This window comes from Hypanus sabinus, chromosome 20 (genome assembly GCF_030144855.1).
Source record: "Hypanus sabinus isolate sHypSab1 chromosome 20, sHypSab1.hap1, whole genome shotgun sequence".
NCBI classification, from domain to species: Eukaryota; Metazoa; Chordata; class Chondrichthyes; order Myliobatiformes; family Dasyatidae; genus Hypanus; species Hypanus sabinus.
The window spans coordinates 41,341,861-41,356,853 of NC_082725.1; the positions used below are offsets into that span (position 1 = coordinate 41,341,861).

The 14,993-nt window shown below is 42.5% G+C and overlaps 1 protein-coding gene and 1 long non-coding RNA gene across 3 annotated transcripts in view; one reads left to right on the forward strand and one right to left on the reverse strand.

Annotated features, from left to right (window-relative positions):
* Positions 1-252: 252 nt before the first annotated feature.
* LOC132378456 (uncharacterized) lies at positions 253-8,602 on the reverse strand. Of its 2 annotated transcripts, none has more exons than XR_009507038.1 (3): positions 8,464-8,602; positions 4,315-4,502; positions 253-691 (listed from the first exon to the last, which is right to left on the reverse strand). It is a non-coding gene; the product is annotated as an uncharacterized LOC132378456 (long non-coding RNA). The 2 variants fall into 2 exon arrangements; XR_009507037.1 differs by lacking the exon at positions 253-691 and adding an exon at positions 709-1,651.
* A 110-nt stretch (positions 8,603-8,712) lies between these two features.
* Positions 8,713-14,993, forward strand: part of si:dkey-118j18.2 (uncharacterized) — a 69,471-nt gene continuing 63,190 nt past the window's right edge. The window contains exon 1 of the mRNA XM_059945385.1: positions 8,713-8,889. The gene's annotated coding sequence lies outside the window, so the exon portion shown is untranslated. The remainder of the gene's footprint in view (positions 8,890-14,993) is intronic.

Here is a 14,993-nt window from a genome sequence, read left to right on the forward strand (position 1 = left end):
TCACTGAGTTTTAAGAAGAACTGTACAAAACAAAGGAAAATAATAAACACTAGGTCAGTGTTTCCTAAACATTTTTGGGTTATCACTTCCTTGCCTCCAAGACCACATCCCCAGCCCAGCCCTGCCCCTCCCTTTCCGTCCATTACATAAATCTAAAAACAATTTTGATTTTTGATGCACACTGAAAGAAATTCAAAGCAGTGACAAATAATTGCAAAAATTACTCTTAATTTATTTAAAGCTTCTAATAAAATTATTTCTATATTTATTTACAGCAAAACAGATTTCATCAACAATTTTATGGCATACTTAGCCCAACTGTTCACTACTTCATTGCTTTTTCATTTTTTAATGAGATGGATGGGCTTAGTTCGGTAATTTTAGCTTCTCAACATCAGGCTAAATAATATTCAGCATGAGTCTCAGATCCCCACATTCAGTATTTTGCAGTCTGTTTTATTGCATTGAAAGAAGTTGGGTGACTGCATTGAAACCATGCTCCACTAAATACGATGTTGGAAAGACAATAAAGGACATCTTGAACTTTTCCCACAGTGCAAGACAGTGTTCAGAGATTTCTTTCTGCAACAAAAAGTCTTGATATTTTTCTTTGATCCTCAACTTCAGCTCAATGTCATTTTGTAGCAAGATTGGTTCTTCCTCCATCTTTCCTGTTAATTCTTCATCACAACTGTTCAGGAATAGATATATTTATTCAATATGGAATTTGGATCGAGAGAAGACCTGATATCTCTCTGACATGTCATTATGCAGCTCTCCCAGGTGGGCACAGTAAACTAGGAGGATCATCATCTGGTATTCCTCCTTTCTCTTCCATGGTTTGTGAGTTGATCATTTAGGTTTTCTCTCGCAACAAGATGTTGTGTATGAATTACTCAGCTTTTTTAAAGAAAGTAATAACCCAAAGGTGGCGCCATGTCACTGATGGTGCCCCATCTGTTGCGCAAGCAGGAATATGGGTGAGTGGGATATCCTTCTCTTTTAAAAATTGCTCAAAATATTGACTCCCCCTTCATATCTGTTTCTGGTCCTGTTGCAGGTAGTAACTCTTGAACCATGCTTTCATATTTTATGAAGTGAACATTACCAAGAAGCAAAGATTCATTGCCTGACAAAGTTGACTCCTCCACAATCTCCATCAACGCAGGCACACCACAAGGCTATGTGCTTAGTCCCCTGCTCTGCTTGCTTTATACTTATAACTGTGAGACTAAACACAGCTGCAATGCCATATTTAAATTTGCTGACACTGGCTGAATCAAAGGCGGTGATGAATCAGCAGGAAGAATGAAAATCTGGCTGAGTGGTGCCAAAACAACAACCTCTCTCTCAATGTCAGTAAGACCAAGGAGCTGATTATTGACTTCGGGAGAAGGAAACTGAAGGTTTCTGAGCCAGTCCTCATCAGCGGATCAGAGATAGAGAGGTCAGCAACTTAAATTCCTCTGTGTTATCTGCCCTGGGCCCAGCATGTAAGTGCCATTATGAAGAAAGCACAGCAGCACCTTTACTTTCTTAGAACTTTGCAAAGATTCAGCATGTCATCTAAAATTTTGACAAATTTCTGTAGATGTGTAGTGGAGAATAAATTGACTGGTTGCATCATGGCCTGGTATGGAAACCAATGCCCCTGTACAGAAAAGTTTACAAAATGTAATGGATACATCCAACTGCAAAGCAAATTCTGTTGTCCTATGGTTGTTGTACAATATAGCTTCCCTACTCATTTAATCATCTTTGAACAGAGTTGTTGCTGAGTGGATTGCTTTAATAATTTAGTCTGGTGACTTATGCAAAACTGTACTCTGAACCTCCCTTACTGCCAGCAGAATCAGTTCTTCCCCAATTGTATGGGGCTTTCCAGAGCAATGAGATGATTATGAAGCATTATTTTGTTGTGAGGTGCAGGCAAGCATGTTTTGAAGTGTTTTCCATTTCTGAAAGTTTTCACAAATGATTAAAAAATAAGCCAAGGTCTTGGTTGCTTTATCAGAGTCTATTCTCTTCAAATACTCAAGGACCCTACACAGTTTCATTAGCAAATTTGGAAAGACTTTTTCACACAACAGACAGATTGGCTGTTGTTGGTTGCTTGGTACTTGGTCCATATTTCAATTAATCCTCACCATACTGTCCACACATCCTTTTCATTTGGCCTGCTTCTGCCATTTTTGTTATGAGTTAATGACCACAAGCTATTGTTTAAATCCAACCTTAAGCGTTATCAATAAAGGGGAAAGTTATGATGTCATCATAGCTCAGGCAAAAGCTGACTCTCGGCTTGTGTGGTGAACTACATATACCTGTCTGGACACGCCCCCTGCTGACTGCTCCTGTGGCTCCTCCCACAGACCCCTGTATAAAGGCGATCAAGGCCTGAGCCCGGCCTCTCAGTCTCCAGGATGTAGTACGGTGGTCACTCACTGCTTGTTCCTTCTTCCAGTCAATAAAATTGATGCACCATCAATAACTCACTCTGAGACATAAGGCGAGATATTGGCTTTTATTGACTGGAAGAAGGAACAAGCAGTGAGTGACCACCATACTACATTCTGGAGACTGAGAGGCCGGGCTCAGGCCTTGATCGCCTTTATACAGGGGTCTGTGGGAGGAGCCACAGGAGCAGTCAGCAGGGGGCGTGTCCAGACAGGTATATGTAGTTCACCACAGCCTGAACATACATAAAGTGGGCTAGAGAAATGCAGTCAACATCATTGAAAAAGGAAGATTCTGAGCTTTACCACATTGAACACCAGATCTTAATTAATAGGAAAACTGCATCACTGTGTGACTAGAGTATGGGAATCATACTAGTTAACACTAAACCACAGTCCGAACATTAATACTGTGGTGTCGGCCCTGGAAATAACATAATTTCTTCAGACTAGATTACTAGTCAAATACAGAAGTGTTACATTGCTTTTCAACAACTATAATATGAATAAACAGTCCACAAGCTTCCAGCCTGATGAAAGTATCGAATATAACCGATGTTTCGGGGATAACAGAGTTTGCTATTGAAATATTGGTTATAATTGGTAACCATACTTGGCCAGAAGCCCAAGAAGAGTTTATTCGTCATATATTCTGGGTAAGCATTTGATCCTTTTTACAACTATAACACGCAAAATCTAAGAGAACAATAGGTTAGCAAGAGACCAGGTTATTATGTGAACATGGTAATCAATTGTGAGGCACTGAGGATAAAATACTTAAAACAAGTCTGTAATTCCATGTTACCAAGCACTCCCACCATCCTCTTTAAATTTATTGGCCCTTAGAAACTCCCATCTAAGTTTAGAAAAAATTAGAAGTACTGTTTTTGATTCATCAATTAAATTTGAAGAAACTTGGGGACCGTTCATTCAACACATTCATATGAATTAATTTGGCTTCTTCCAGACCATTACTCTTTTTATTCTTGTTCTGGTATGGAGTTCCGGAGTTTTTGACACTATCATGTACATATAAACTGGTATTATTGCCCATGTTAGTTTAGGTTTATTTTTTTTTATTTCTTAAATATACATTTTTTTTCTTGTATTCTATACTTTTTTTTTCTTTTGATGATTATTTCCAATCTTTTTCATGTATAATCAATATAGACTTGATTGATTATTGTACGATCTTTTCTTGCTGATAGTTTAATAAGATATTGTTATCTTGTTACTAATTTAATTCTAAGTCTAATGCATTCATAACCTATTTAATATAATACTATGTTGTGTTTTTTTATAAAAATTAATAAAAAGATTGAAAAAGAAAGAAAGAAACTCCCATCTCCCCCAAGGGCAGAGATGATATCACCCACTTTGGGAACCACTGTGTTACGCCAACAGGGATGCTAAAACCTCAAACTAACTGAAATCTAATGCTGTCACTGTGGCTCAAAAACAGTAACCTAAACTAATACTGCTCCTTTAATAGCATATATCAAAATCACTAATCTTCTGTCCCAGAACATGGGCTAACTCAAGCAGGGAGCATTGTCATTGCTGTGCTTTGATCAAGACTTGACAAGACTGAAACTAAAGGAAGAGTATTAAATACAATTACAAAGAAAACCCTATTTGACTGGAATGTGTGCATTCTCACGTGCATAACTGCCATCTTTTTTCTGTTTCCCACCTGCGAGAGCGCCCAGACTCTGCAGAGGTGTGTATGGTCTGTTTCATTTTGTCCATTGGAATCCTGCAGAGGTCTTATTGGTGAGTGCATTTATGGATCCATGATGGAACTGAAATTTCTGATGAAGAGTAGATAAAAGTTTGCAAACCCCATGAAGCACCTCACCTCTTTGACAACAGATGGTCTGGGGCACTCTGTGACTGTCTGAACCTTACATGCGTCCACTTGAACACTGGAAGGGGTGAGAATGATAACGACATCTTCTCTTTATGGAGCTCATACTTCTCTGGCTTGGCATAAAGGTTGTTCTCGAAAAGTCATCCGACAACCTTCCGGACGTGCTGGACATGTTCCTGGAGAGAGTGGAAATAGAAGTGAACAACATTCAACATGTCCTACAGCACATCATTGACCAGGGCCTGAAAAACAGCAGGGGTGTTTGTCAGACCTAATGGCATCACAAGGGACTCACAGTGACCAGTGGGGTGTTGAAAGCTGTCTTCCACTCGTTCCCTTACAACCTAGTTGTAAGCATTGCACAAATCTATCTTGGAGAATATGGTTGCTCCCCTGGAGATGTTCAAATAAAGGCAAGTGGGGAAGAGGGCTGCGGTTCCTCATTGTGAGGTTGTTGAAGGGCTGATAATCAAAGCAGGGATGGAACTTGCCATCCTTCTCACTCACTAAAAAGAAGCCTGCCCCTGTTGGTGAGGTAGAGGGATGGTTAAATCCCAAGGCCAATGCCTCTCTGATGCACTCTTCCATGGCCACTCCTGAGGAGGACTAGACTAGGTAAGAGATCAATGGTGCAGTCATATAGCCAATGTAAAGGCGGGGAGATGGTCTTCTTACTGAAGACCTCAAGAAGGTTGGTGTATTCACCTGGATCACCTGACAGGTCCACACTAACAGGGCCTGAGCTGGACCCAGACAGGTAGACAGACGAGCCAGTTCCCTTTCTTGTAGCACCTTCTGGAACTAATCAATCCATGGCTTGAGTTGAGAGAGCCAGGGGAGGCCAAGTACTGGCAGCAGTTCAGATGAATCAACAAGATGGAAGGAGAGCTGTTTCCTATGGTTGTCCCCAGCACAATTTAGAGGGGTACTGTGGAAAAGGTGGCTCTTGCCGGTGACCAGAGGTTGATCATTCAGAACCTTGATATCAATATTTTCTCACAATTGTTGAGTGGGAACTTCCCATCTTTGAGCCTGAAAGATATCCATAGCTGACCCAGAATCAATAAATGCCAGAATCTCATGGGACTAGGAGCACAATGACAAGAAACCTGGGAGCATCACTCCATTGGGAGAAGATTCTTGCAGGATGAATCGACCTGTCAGATTTCCCCTTCTTACTGACAGGTACCATCTTTTACTGGGTGCTTGGGACATGATGCCTGGAAGTGTCCTGGAGAGCCACAGCAGAGGCATCAACCTGTTCTTCTGTGCTGATCCCATTCTTCCTGAGATAGGCACAGGCCACCACGTGCACGGGCCCCTCCGCGGACTGTAACTGGCTCATGAGAGACAGGGTGAGGACAGTTGGTGATCTGATGAGCAGGAGGTTCGGGATGTTATCTCTCTGTGCCACTCAGCTGCCTGGTTGTCTTTTCAAATGGCCATCCAGGCTGTTCTGTTTACCACACGCTGCAATCTCGTGCTGGACCTCTGTGCTTAGCCCACACTGGAAAGCAGCGATGAGAGCTCTTTTGTTCCGCCCTGGCTCAACTGCAAAAGTGTGCAACTTTACTAAGTAGTCTGTCATTGACCCTATCCCTTGGCACAGGTCCAGGAATGGGTGGCAGCCTCCCAACCCCATACTGGAAGATCAAACACTCCCTTGAAATTGATGACATATTGCTGGAAAGACGGGTTTCAGGAGAACCTTGTTCTCATAGGGTGCTGAGCAGGATCAGTTGGGGTCTTTCCAAAAGATTTACCACGTAAGCCAGCTTACATCTCTCATCACTGAACTGACCTGGCGCAGCTTGGAAAGTCAGCTTGCACTAGTTCATTAAGTTTCTGTAGCCGTCCAGTTTTCCAGAGTATGCATCTGGTGGAGGAATGCTTGGTTCAGGTCTGGAAGCAGCCAAGGGAATTGGGCCATTAGTGGCTGAGGTTAGTGAGACTGTAATCGAGGAGGATGGAGTGGAGATTTCTGGATCTGAAGAAGCTCACACCTGGATAACCAGCTTGGACTGGGCTTGCCACTCTGAGAGAAGTTGTCATACTGCTGGAGCCACTTCTGCCAATCCAGCCTCCACTGATTTACACTTCTCCCCCACCCAACCAACAAAATTCAGGCCTATTTCAGCTGTTCTCTCTCTACTGGACCCACTTTGATGTCTTGCTAATGGGAGTTCAGTACTGGCCAAGAGAGACAGACATAGCATGGACAGTTCACTGAGTTTTAATAAGAACTGTACAGAACAATGGAAACTATTAAAAATTAAGCCAACACGGCCAATAACTGAAAACGCTCAAACTAACTAAACACTAGCACTATCACTGTGGCTTGAAAGCAGTAACGGCATATTACTCCTTTTACAGAGTTGATCTAAGTCACTAATCTTGGAATACGGATTAAGGTAAGCAGGGAGCGTTGTTGGTGCTGTGCTTCGATCAAGATGTGAGAAGACCGAAAAAAACATAAGAGTGTTAAATACAATTACATAATAACCCTAACTGGCTGGAATGTGCATGATTCCTGTCTTCCTTCTGCTACCCGCCTGTGAGAGCGCCCAGAATCTGTGACCATGTCAGCAGTTCTGGCACAAATAGCATCTATGCCGTCTAGAATTCTCTTGGCGTCTGTGTTGTCACAGCCTTTATTCTTTTTACACCTCTTCCTTCTTTGCATTTAAAACATGTCACTTTTTTCAGTTCTGATAAAAAGTTGTCAATCTGAAATTTTGATTCTATTTCTCTCTCCATAGATGCCACCTGACTACACAGTATTTCATTTTTTTCTGATTACTATCTTATTTAGTTTTATGTATAAAAAATTACAAAAATTACATTTTAAGGTAATCGCCATCATGAATAAACAAACAAAGTTACTTTAAGCTTACTTGAGAAATTATACTACATTGACTGGCCTAATCTCAAATAATAACAAGGCAGCCTACAGTACAGAGAAGTCATCACTTTGACACAGTGATATCAAGAAAACAATACCTCAATGTCTCAAAAACAAAGGAGCCGGTTGTGGACTACAGGAGGAATGGAGACAGGCAGACCCCTATTGACATCAATAGATCTGGGGCTGAGGGGGTGAACGGCTTTAAGTTCCTCGGTATACACAACACGGAGGACGTCACGTGCTCTGTACATACCAGCTGTGTGGTGAAAAAAGCACAATCGCACCTCTTTCACCTCAGACAGTTGAAGAAGTTTGGTAAGGACCCATCCCCCCCCACCTTACAAATCTTAAGGACTTTCTACAGGGGCACAATTGAGAGCATCCTGACTGGCTGCATCCACTGCCTGGTATGAGAACTGTACCTCCCTTAATCGCACGGACTTTGCAGAGAGTGGTGTGGACAGTCCAGCGCACCTGTACATGTGAACTTCCCACTATTCAGGGCATTTGCAAAGACAGGTGTGTAAAAGGGTCCGAAGGATCATTGGGGTCCCGAGTCACCCCAACCACAAGCTGTCCCTGCTGCTACCATCCGGGAAACGGTACTGCAGTATAAACGCCAGGACCAACAGGCTCCGGGGCAGCTTTTTCCACCAGGCCATCAGACTGATTAATTCATGCTGATACAGTTGTATTTCTATGTTATATTGATGTGACCTGTTATACCTACTATTTGTTATAAATTGCACATTTAGACGGAGACGTAAGGTAAAGATTTTTTACTCCACATGTATATGAAGGATTTGAGTAATAGAGAATTCAATAATGTTTGACTATTTTATGTACCAAAATATTAGAAACCATGTCCCTCAATGGATTTTGTCTCTATGTAACAACCTGGGTGAACGCGTCTGCATTCATATTGAAGGAATTACACAGACAAGCGGCCGAAACAAGGTTAAACAAATCAGGATAAGCAAATCGTGAGGCCCAGAGAAAGCTCTTCCAGAACATACATGTTGCCCTGTTGGAAGGTTTGAAACGCTAGTGTAAGAAAAAGTAATTTAAGACTTGTGTTCCAGATCTTGTATTTATTTCTAATTGAAAACAGAGGCGGCGTTTAAAAGGAAGAGGAAGCTTGGCAAACTGTAAATGTGTGACCTGTTTGGTGGTCATGTTTAATAATGTGAATTACATTTTATAATACACGAATAATTTTAATGATAAATTACTTCATTGGCGTGTGTATGTTTTCGGGCGGTCCACGGGATAATTAATAAACGAGGCCGATAGACTTGCGGTTCGGATCTGCCGGTCCAGGTGCGGCAGCACGGCTTGGAGGCTCACATATTCTCTGCCAATTCCTCGACGCGTTTACATCGCTCCTCCCTGCGCACTGCTCAATTTCAGATTGATGAAGCTCTTCGTGCGTAAGACGTGGTTGTGAGGAGAGGCGGCAACGTAGTACAAGGGGGTTGAGCTAGAAAATGTCGTCAGATTTCTTTTGAACAATACTGCATTGGCTTTCTGACTTTCCATCAGGAGGAGGCAAGACAAAGAAAGCTAGCAAATGAGATTGGTTCGTCAACACGACTAATGTGATCGGGGAGAAAAGTCACATAGGAGAGACGGAATTTGAGGGCGGATCCGACTTTAATGTAAGTGTAAGAAGGGGAAAATGGAATTCCTGTGTTTCCTTTGCAACATATGATTCTTTCCTTTGTTATCTTAATGGGGAAAGAGAGGGAGAAACGTTGCCCATTGTCCTCCGAGAGAAGACTCTTCCATTGTAGAACCGAGAGATTGGGCTAGTTTCCCCTTAAGGAGTGTATCCATAATATTACATAAATAAATGTATCGGTATTAAATACATCTGGATTTTCTTCCTGAAACGCCTGGAAATTCAGAGGGTCAGTTGACTAGTCTGCCGCCGTATCCGTAAAGCTGTGTAGTTACATTTTCCCTGACTCGAAACTATTGCTTACAAAATAGTAATGTTACATTTTTTTCATCTCATTGGTAGAAATTTAAAATACTACTTTAAATCTATTTGAGTCACCGCGTTATACAATTTGTGCGATTTAGTTTGAAGAGAATAATAACTGTGTTTATTTTGCGTTGTAGTGTTTTGGGCAAAGAGAAGTAAAACATTCTAGAGTCAAACAGATCAAACATTACCGTATTTCTGACTTTGGATATCGTCTGAAAGACTTATAAAAAAAAAGCAAAAGTGATTTTTCCGCATCAGTTTCGAAATTACACTGTGAAGTGGACTGTCCCTGTAATACACCAAGATGTGTTTTGCTATTTTAATAATTACATCTAAGTGGGAAGGTACCCGATAAAAGGTTTTGGTCTATTTATGTGTGTGTACTTTTTTCTCTTTTCTAGTTATGCCCGCTGACCATGGGCTTTCCTAAAGTGGGGTTTCCATCCAACAATTACTTATTTGTGTTCTTCCTGTTTGACATGAGTCAAGCCGTGTGGGTCTTTTTGAATGTGTGTGCGGGAAGGTGAAGGGTGTAAATCAGTAATTAAATATTCAAGGCTGAAATTTGAATTGGAAGAATAGGTTTAGGATCCCAAAACACAGAAATCGTTATTTGGTCTATTGTTCTTTCTGTGGCAACTCCTTGGAAATTGTTTCCATATCTCTCGTAACAAAGGAGGCCACTTGTACCATCAGGTTGGTGTCAGAGTGTTCCCATTAGTCTCCCTGTAGGCTGCTCACTTGGTCACTCTCCATTGCCCATTAAGATCCCCCACCCTACAGTACTGCAATCCACCTATACTAAAGACTAGTTATAATCACCAGTTAACTTCAGAACCAGTGGGGGAGGAAACTGGAGCAAACAACAAAACCCATGCAGTCACAGACAAAAACTTTAAACTACATAGACAACATCAGAAGTCAAGATCAAATCCAGGGAGCTGAAATTGTGCTGACAGGAATAACTGTTTCATTAGAATCTGGTGTGTTATCATTAACATATGTTATGAAATTTGTTTTGCTGCAGCCATGCAATGCATAAACATTACTATAAGTTGAATAATATATCTAAGAATATATCTTTTAAATACTGTAGAAGAGCAAGGTAATGAGACTGTTCATGGACTGTTCAAAAATCTGATGGCAGAGGGGAAGGAAGGAGCTGTTCCTAAAACATTGAGTGTGTGTCTTCAAGCTCCTCTACCACCTCCTTGATGGTGGTAATGAGATGAGGGCAGGTCCTGGATGATGAGGGTCCACTGTCTTGAGGCATTGCCTTTTGAAGATGTGCTTGATGGTGGGGAGGTTAGTGTTATGGAGCTAGCTGAGTTTACAGTTTTTTCCAATCCCGTGCAGTAGCCCCTCTGTACCAGATGGTGATGCAACCAATTGGAATATGCTCCATGGTACATCGGTAGAAACTTGCTACGATCTTTGGCGACGTAAGAAGTCTCCTCAAAATCCTGGTGTGCCCTCTTCATCAATATATTGGGCCCAGGATAGATCTTCATAGATGTTGACAACTAAGAACATGAAACTGCTCACCTTTTCCACCATTACCCCTTCAATGAGAACTGCAGTGTGTTCTCCCGATTTCTCCTTCCTGAAATCCACAATCAATTCCTTGGCTTCATTGGGACTGAGGGCAAAGTCATTCTTTTACACCTTCTCACCACCACCTGAAATTCATAGATGTGTCATCGGCAAATTTATAGATGACATTTGCGCTTTGCCTAACTGTATAGTCATGAGTGTAGAAAGAGCAGAGAAGTGGGCTAAATGTGCATCCTTGAGGCGTGCCTGTGTTGATTGTCAGCGAGGAGGAGATGTTATTTTCGATCTGAACTAACTGAGATCTCCCGGTGAGGATGTCAAGAATCCAGTTGTAGAGGGAGGTACAGAGGCCCAGGTTCTAGAGCTTTGTGATTAGTAAAGAGGGGATGATGGTGATGAATGCTGAGCTGTAATCAATAAACAGCAGCCTGATGTGGGTTTTTGCTGTTGTCTAGGTGGTCCAAGGCCAGAAGGAGATCCAGTGAGATTACATCTGCTGTAGACTCATGGTAGGCAAATTACAGCAGGTCCAGTTCCTTGCTCAGGCAGAAGTTAATTCTTGCCAGGATCAACTTCTCAAAGCATTCCATTGCTATAGATGTGAGTGCCACTGGGTGATAGTCATTGAGGCAGATCACCGTGCTCTTGGGCACTGGTTGATTGATCTCCTTTTGAAGCAAATGAGAACTTACGTCCTTAGCGGTGGGAAACTGACTGAAGATGTTCTTGAATGATCCAGCCTTTTGTTTGGCACATGTTTTTAGTGCCCTGCCACGTACACCATTGGGGCCTCTCACCTTATGAAGGTTCACCCTTTTGAAAGATGTTCTGACGTCAGCCTCTGAGACGGGTAATTCTGCAGATAATTCCAGATGTGGCAGGGATTCGCTTTGCTATAATTTTGTTACTCATTTTAAAATGTGCATTATAGCCATTCAGCTCATCAGGAAGTGAAGCATCATATTTATGATGTTAGGTTTTGCCTTGTAGGAAGTAATAGCCTGTAAACCCTGCCATAACTGCATCAAACTCTCAGCAGATCAGAACCGCATTGTTCATTGGCAGCTTCTAGTTTGGGTATATCCATGAGGGCACACAGTCATCCACAAAGGTGCTGAAGAAGTCTCTGACAACTGTGACATATTCATTTAGATCCAAAGATTGATCCCTGAAAATTGTCCAACCACCAAATCAAAGCAGTCCTGTAGGCACTGCTTCACCTTCCTTAATCAAACATTTGTGGTCCTCATCACTGGTGCTGCAGCCCTCAGCCTCTGCCTGTAAACTGGGAATAGAAGTACAGCCATGTGATCGGGCTTGCCACATTGCAAGAGGTGGTACGGTTGATGGTGGTGTAGCTGTGGTCGAGTGTGTTCACTCCTCTGGTTGAACAGGCGATGTGTTGGAACTAGTTGATCAGAGACTTCCTCAGCTGGCTTGTTTGAAGTAATCTGCACTGATCAGGAAGGCACCAGGAACCTTTCCTTCATGTCTATTGATCGTAGTGCTCAGCTCCTCCAGTACGTCCCTGATGTTGGCCGGGGTGGAATGTACACTGCAACCAGGATTATGGCAGAGAACCCCCTCAGCAGATAAAACATTTGACACTTGACTACCAAATGTTCAGGATCTGAGGAGAAGGGCTGAGAAAGAACTGAGCAATTCTGTGCACCATGATGAATAAATCATGAAGCAAACACTTCCTCCTCCACCTTTACCTGATACCACTGTGCAGCCCTTGCGATGGCAAATTAAACCCTTGGGCTGAAATGCTGTATCCGGAGCCTGGGAGTAAGCCATGTATCTGTGAGGTACACAAGTCTTTGATGTCCTTCTGGTACTGCAGTCTTGCTCTGAGGTCTTCATTTTTATTTAACATAGACTAGTCTTGCCTGGTGGCCTCTGGACTCTGCATTTTAGTTCTACTCACAGCTTAGCCTGGCGGCCTTACTTTTATAAACGGGGAGACTGCACTCATTACTGTGATGGTCTGTAGTCTGGATTCTGCTTATTTTGAAGATCGGTAGATTTTCTAAGCACCTTCAGGCTATGTTGCTTACTGCAGTAGTGTGATTGTAGATTTCAGCTGTAGTAGTCCTAAATGGGAATATTTTATGATTCATTGCAGAGCTGCATACAAATAGTCATCACTCTTGAGAGCCTTGGTCTTTCCTTTCTATAGCCTCAAGATTTGGGGGAATAGGTTTAGGACAGAGATGAGGAGGAACTGCTTTTCCTGGGGAGTGATGAATCTGTGGAATTCTCTGCCCAATGAAGTAATGGAGGCTACCTCAGTAAATGTATTTAAAACCAGTTTGGATAGATTTTTGCATTACAGGGGAATTAAGGTTATGGGGGGGGGGGGTGGAAAGGCAGGTAGGTGGAGATGAGTCCATGGTCAAATCAGCCGTGATCTTATTGAATGGTGGGGCAGGCTTGATGGGCCAAATAGTCTGCTCTTTCTCCTGTCCCTTATGTTCTTGTCTTCAACTCTCTACCTCTTCACCCCTCCCCCCCCCCCAACCATTATGCCCTCACTTCCCTTTCTGCATGGCAATTAGCAAATTTGCTCATTATTGTCACATGCACTGAGGTACAATGAAAAGCCTCTCTTGTATACAAGTCAATTCATTACAACAATGCAGGGAGGTGGTACAAGGTAAAACAATAAGTGCAGAATAAAGTGATACTGATACAGAGAATGTGCAATGCGGGTAGACAATAAAGTGCAAGGTCATAATAAGATAAGATTGAGGTCAAGAGTTTTATCCAACCATACAAGGAAACTGTTGCCCTTGAGACTGGTAACGCGTGCTTTCGGGGTTTTGTATCTGCTGCCAAGTCAGTAAGAAGAGAAGATGTCCAGGATGGATAAATGTCTTTTAATCTGCCGACCTGCTTTACTGAGGCAGCAAGAAGTGTAAGCAAAGTCCAGAGAGGGGAGGCTGGTTTTCATAATGTCCACAGCCTCTCCTTCCACAAGCTAAGTGCCTTTAAAAGGTAAGATGAGAAATTCCAGTTTCTGCTAAATGGGTATCTGCAGCAGAGTCACGGTAAGCTAATTTTCCAGGGTATGCATCCATGTGGAGATTGTTAGAAATTCATAGTGGCCAGTCATTGCAGTTTGGAGGAGTGAGAGTCTGAGAAATCTGTGAAAGTGCTAAAGGACAAAAGAGTTTTCCCCAGTGCACACAGTGGGTGGTCAGATGTGTTTTACTATTTGATGTACAGATTGGATGGGTTGCACCTGAACTCGAGGGGGAGCAATATCCTTGCTGGTAGGTTTGCTAGCATGGTTCGGGAGAGTTTAAACTAATTTGAAAGGGGGATGGGACCCGGAGCGATAGAGCAGTGAAAGAAGTGCATGGAGTAAAGCCAGATCTAACATGTAGAGAGGCTTTGAGGAAAGAGCAGCAGAATAAAGGGTATAAAGGTAGTAAGGTAGAAGGGCTAAAGTGTGTGTACTTCAATGCAAGAAGCATCAGGAACAAAGGAGATGAACTGAGAGTTTGGATACATACATGGAATTATGATGTAGTGGCCATTACGGAGACTTGGCTGGCACCAGAGTAGGAATGGATTCTCAATATTCCTGGATTTCAGTGCTTTAAAAGGGATAGAGAGGTGGGGAGGAGGGGTGGCATTACTGGTCAGGGATACTATTACAGCTGCAGAAAGGGTGGGTAATATAGCAGGATCTTCTTTTGAGTCAGTATGGGTGGAAGTCAGGAACAGGAAGGGAGCAGTTACTCTACTGGGGGTATTCTATAGGCCCCCTGGTAGCAGCGGAGATACCGAGGAGCAGATTGGGAGGCAGATTTTGGAAAGGTGCAAAAATAACAGCGTTGTTATCATGGGTGACTTTAACTTCCCTAATATTGATTGGCACTTGATTAGTTCCAAGGGTTTAGATGCGGCAGAGTTTGTTAAGTGTGTCCAGGATGGATTCCTGTCACAGTATGTTGACAGACCGATTAGGGGGAATGCCATACTAGATCTAGTATTAGGTAACGAACTGGGTCAGGTCACAGATCTATCAGTGGGTGAGCATCTGGGGGACAGTGATCACTGCTCCCTTACCTTTAGCATTATCATGGAAAAGAATAGAATCAGAAAGGATAGGAAAATTTTTAATTGGGGAAGGGCAAATTATGAGGCTATAAGGCTAGAACTTGTGGGTGTGAATTGGGATGATGTTTTTGCAGGGAAATGTACTAT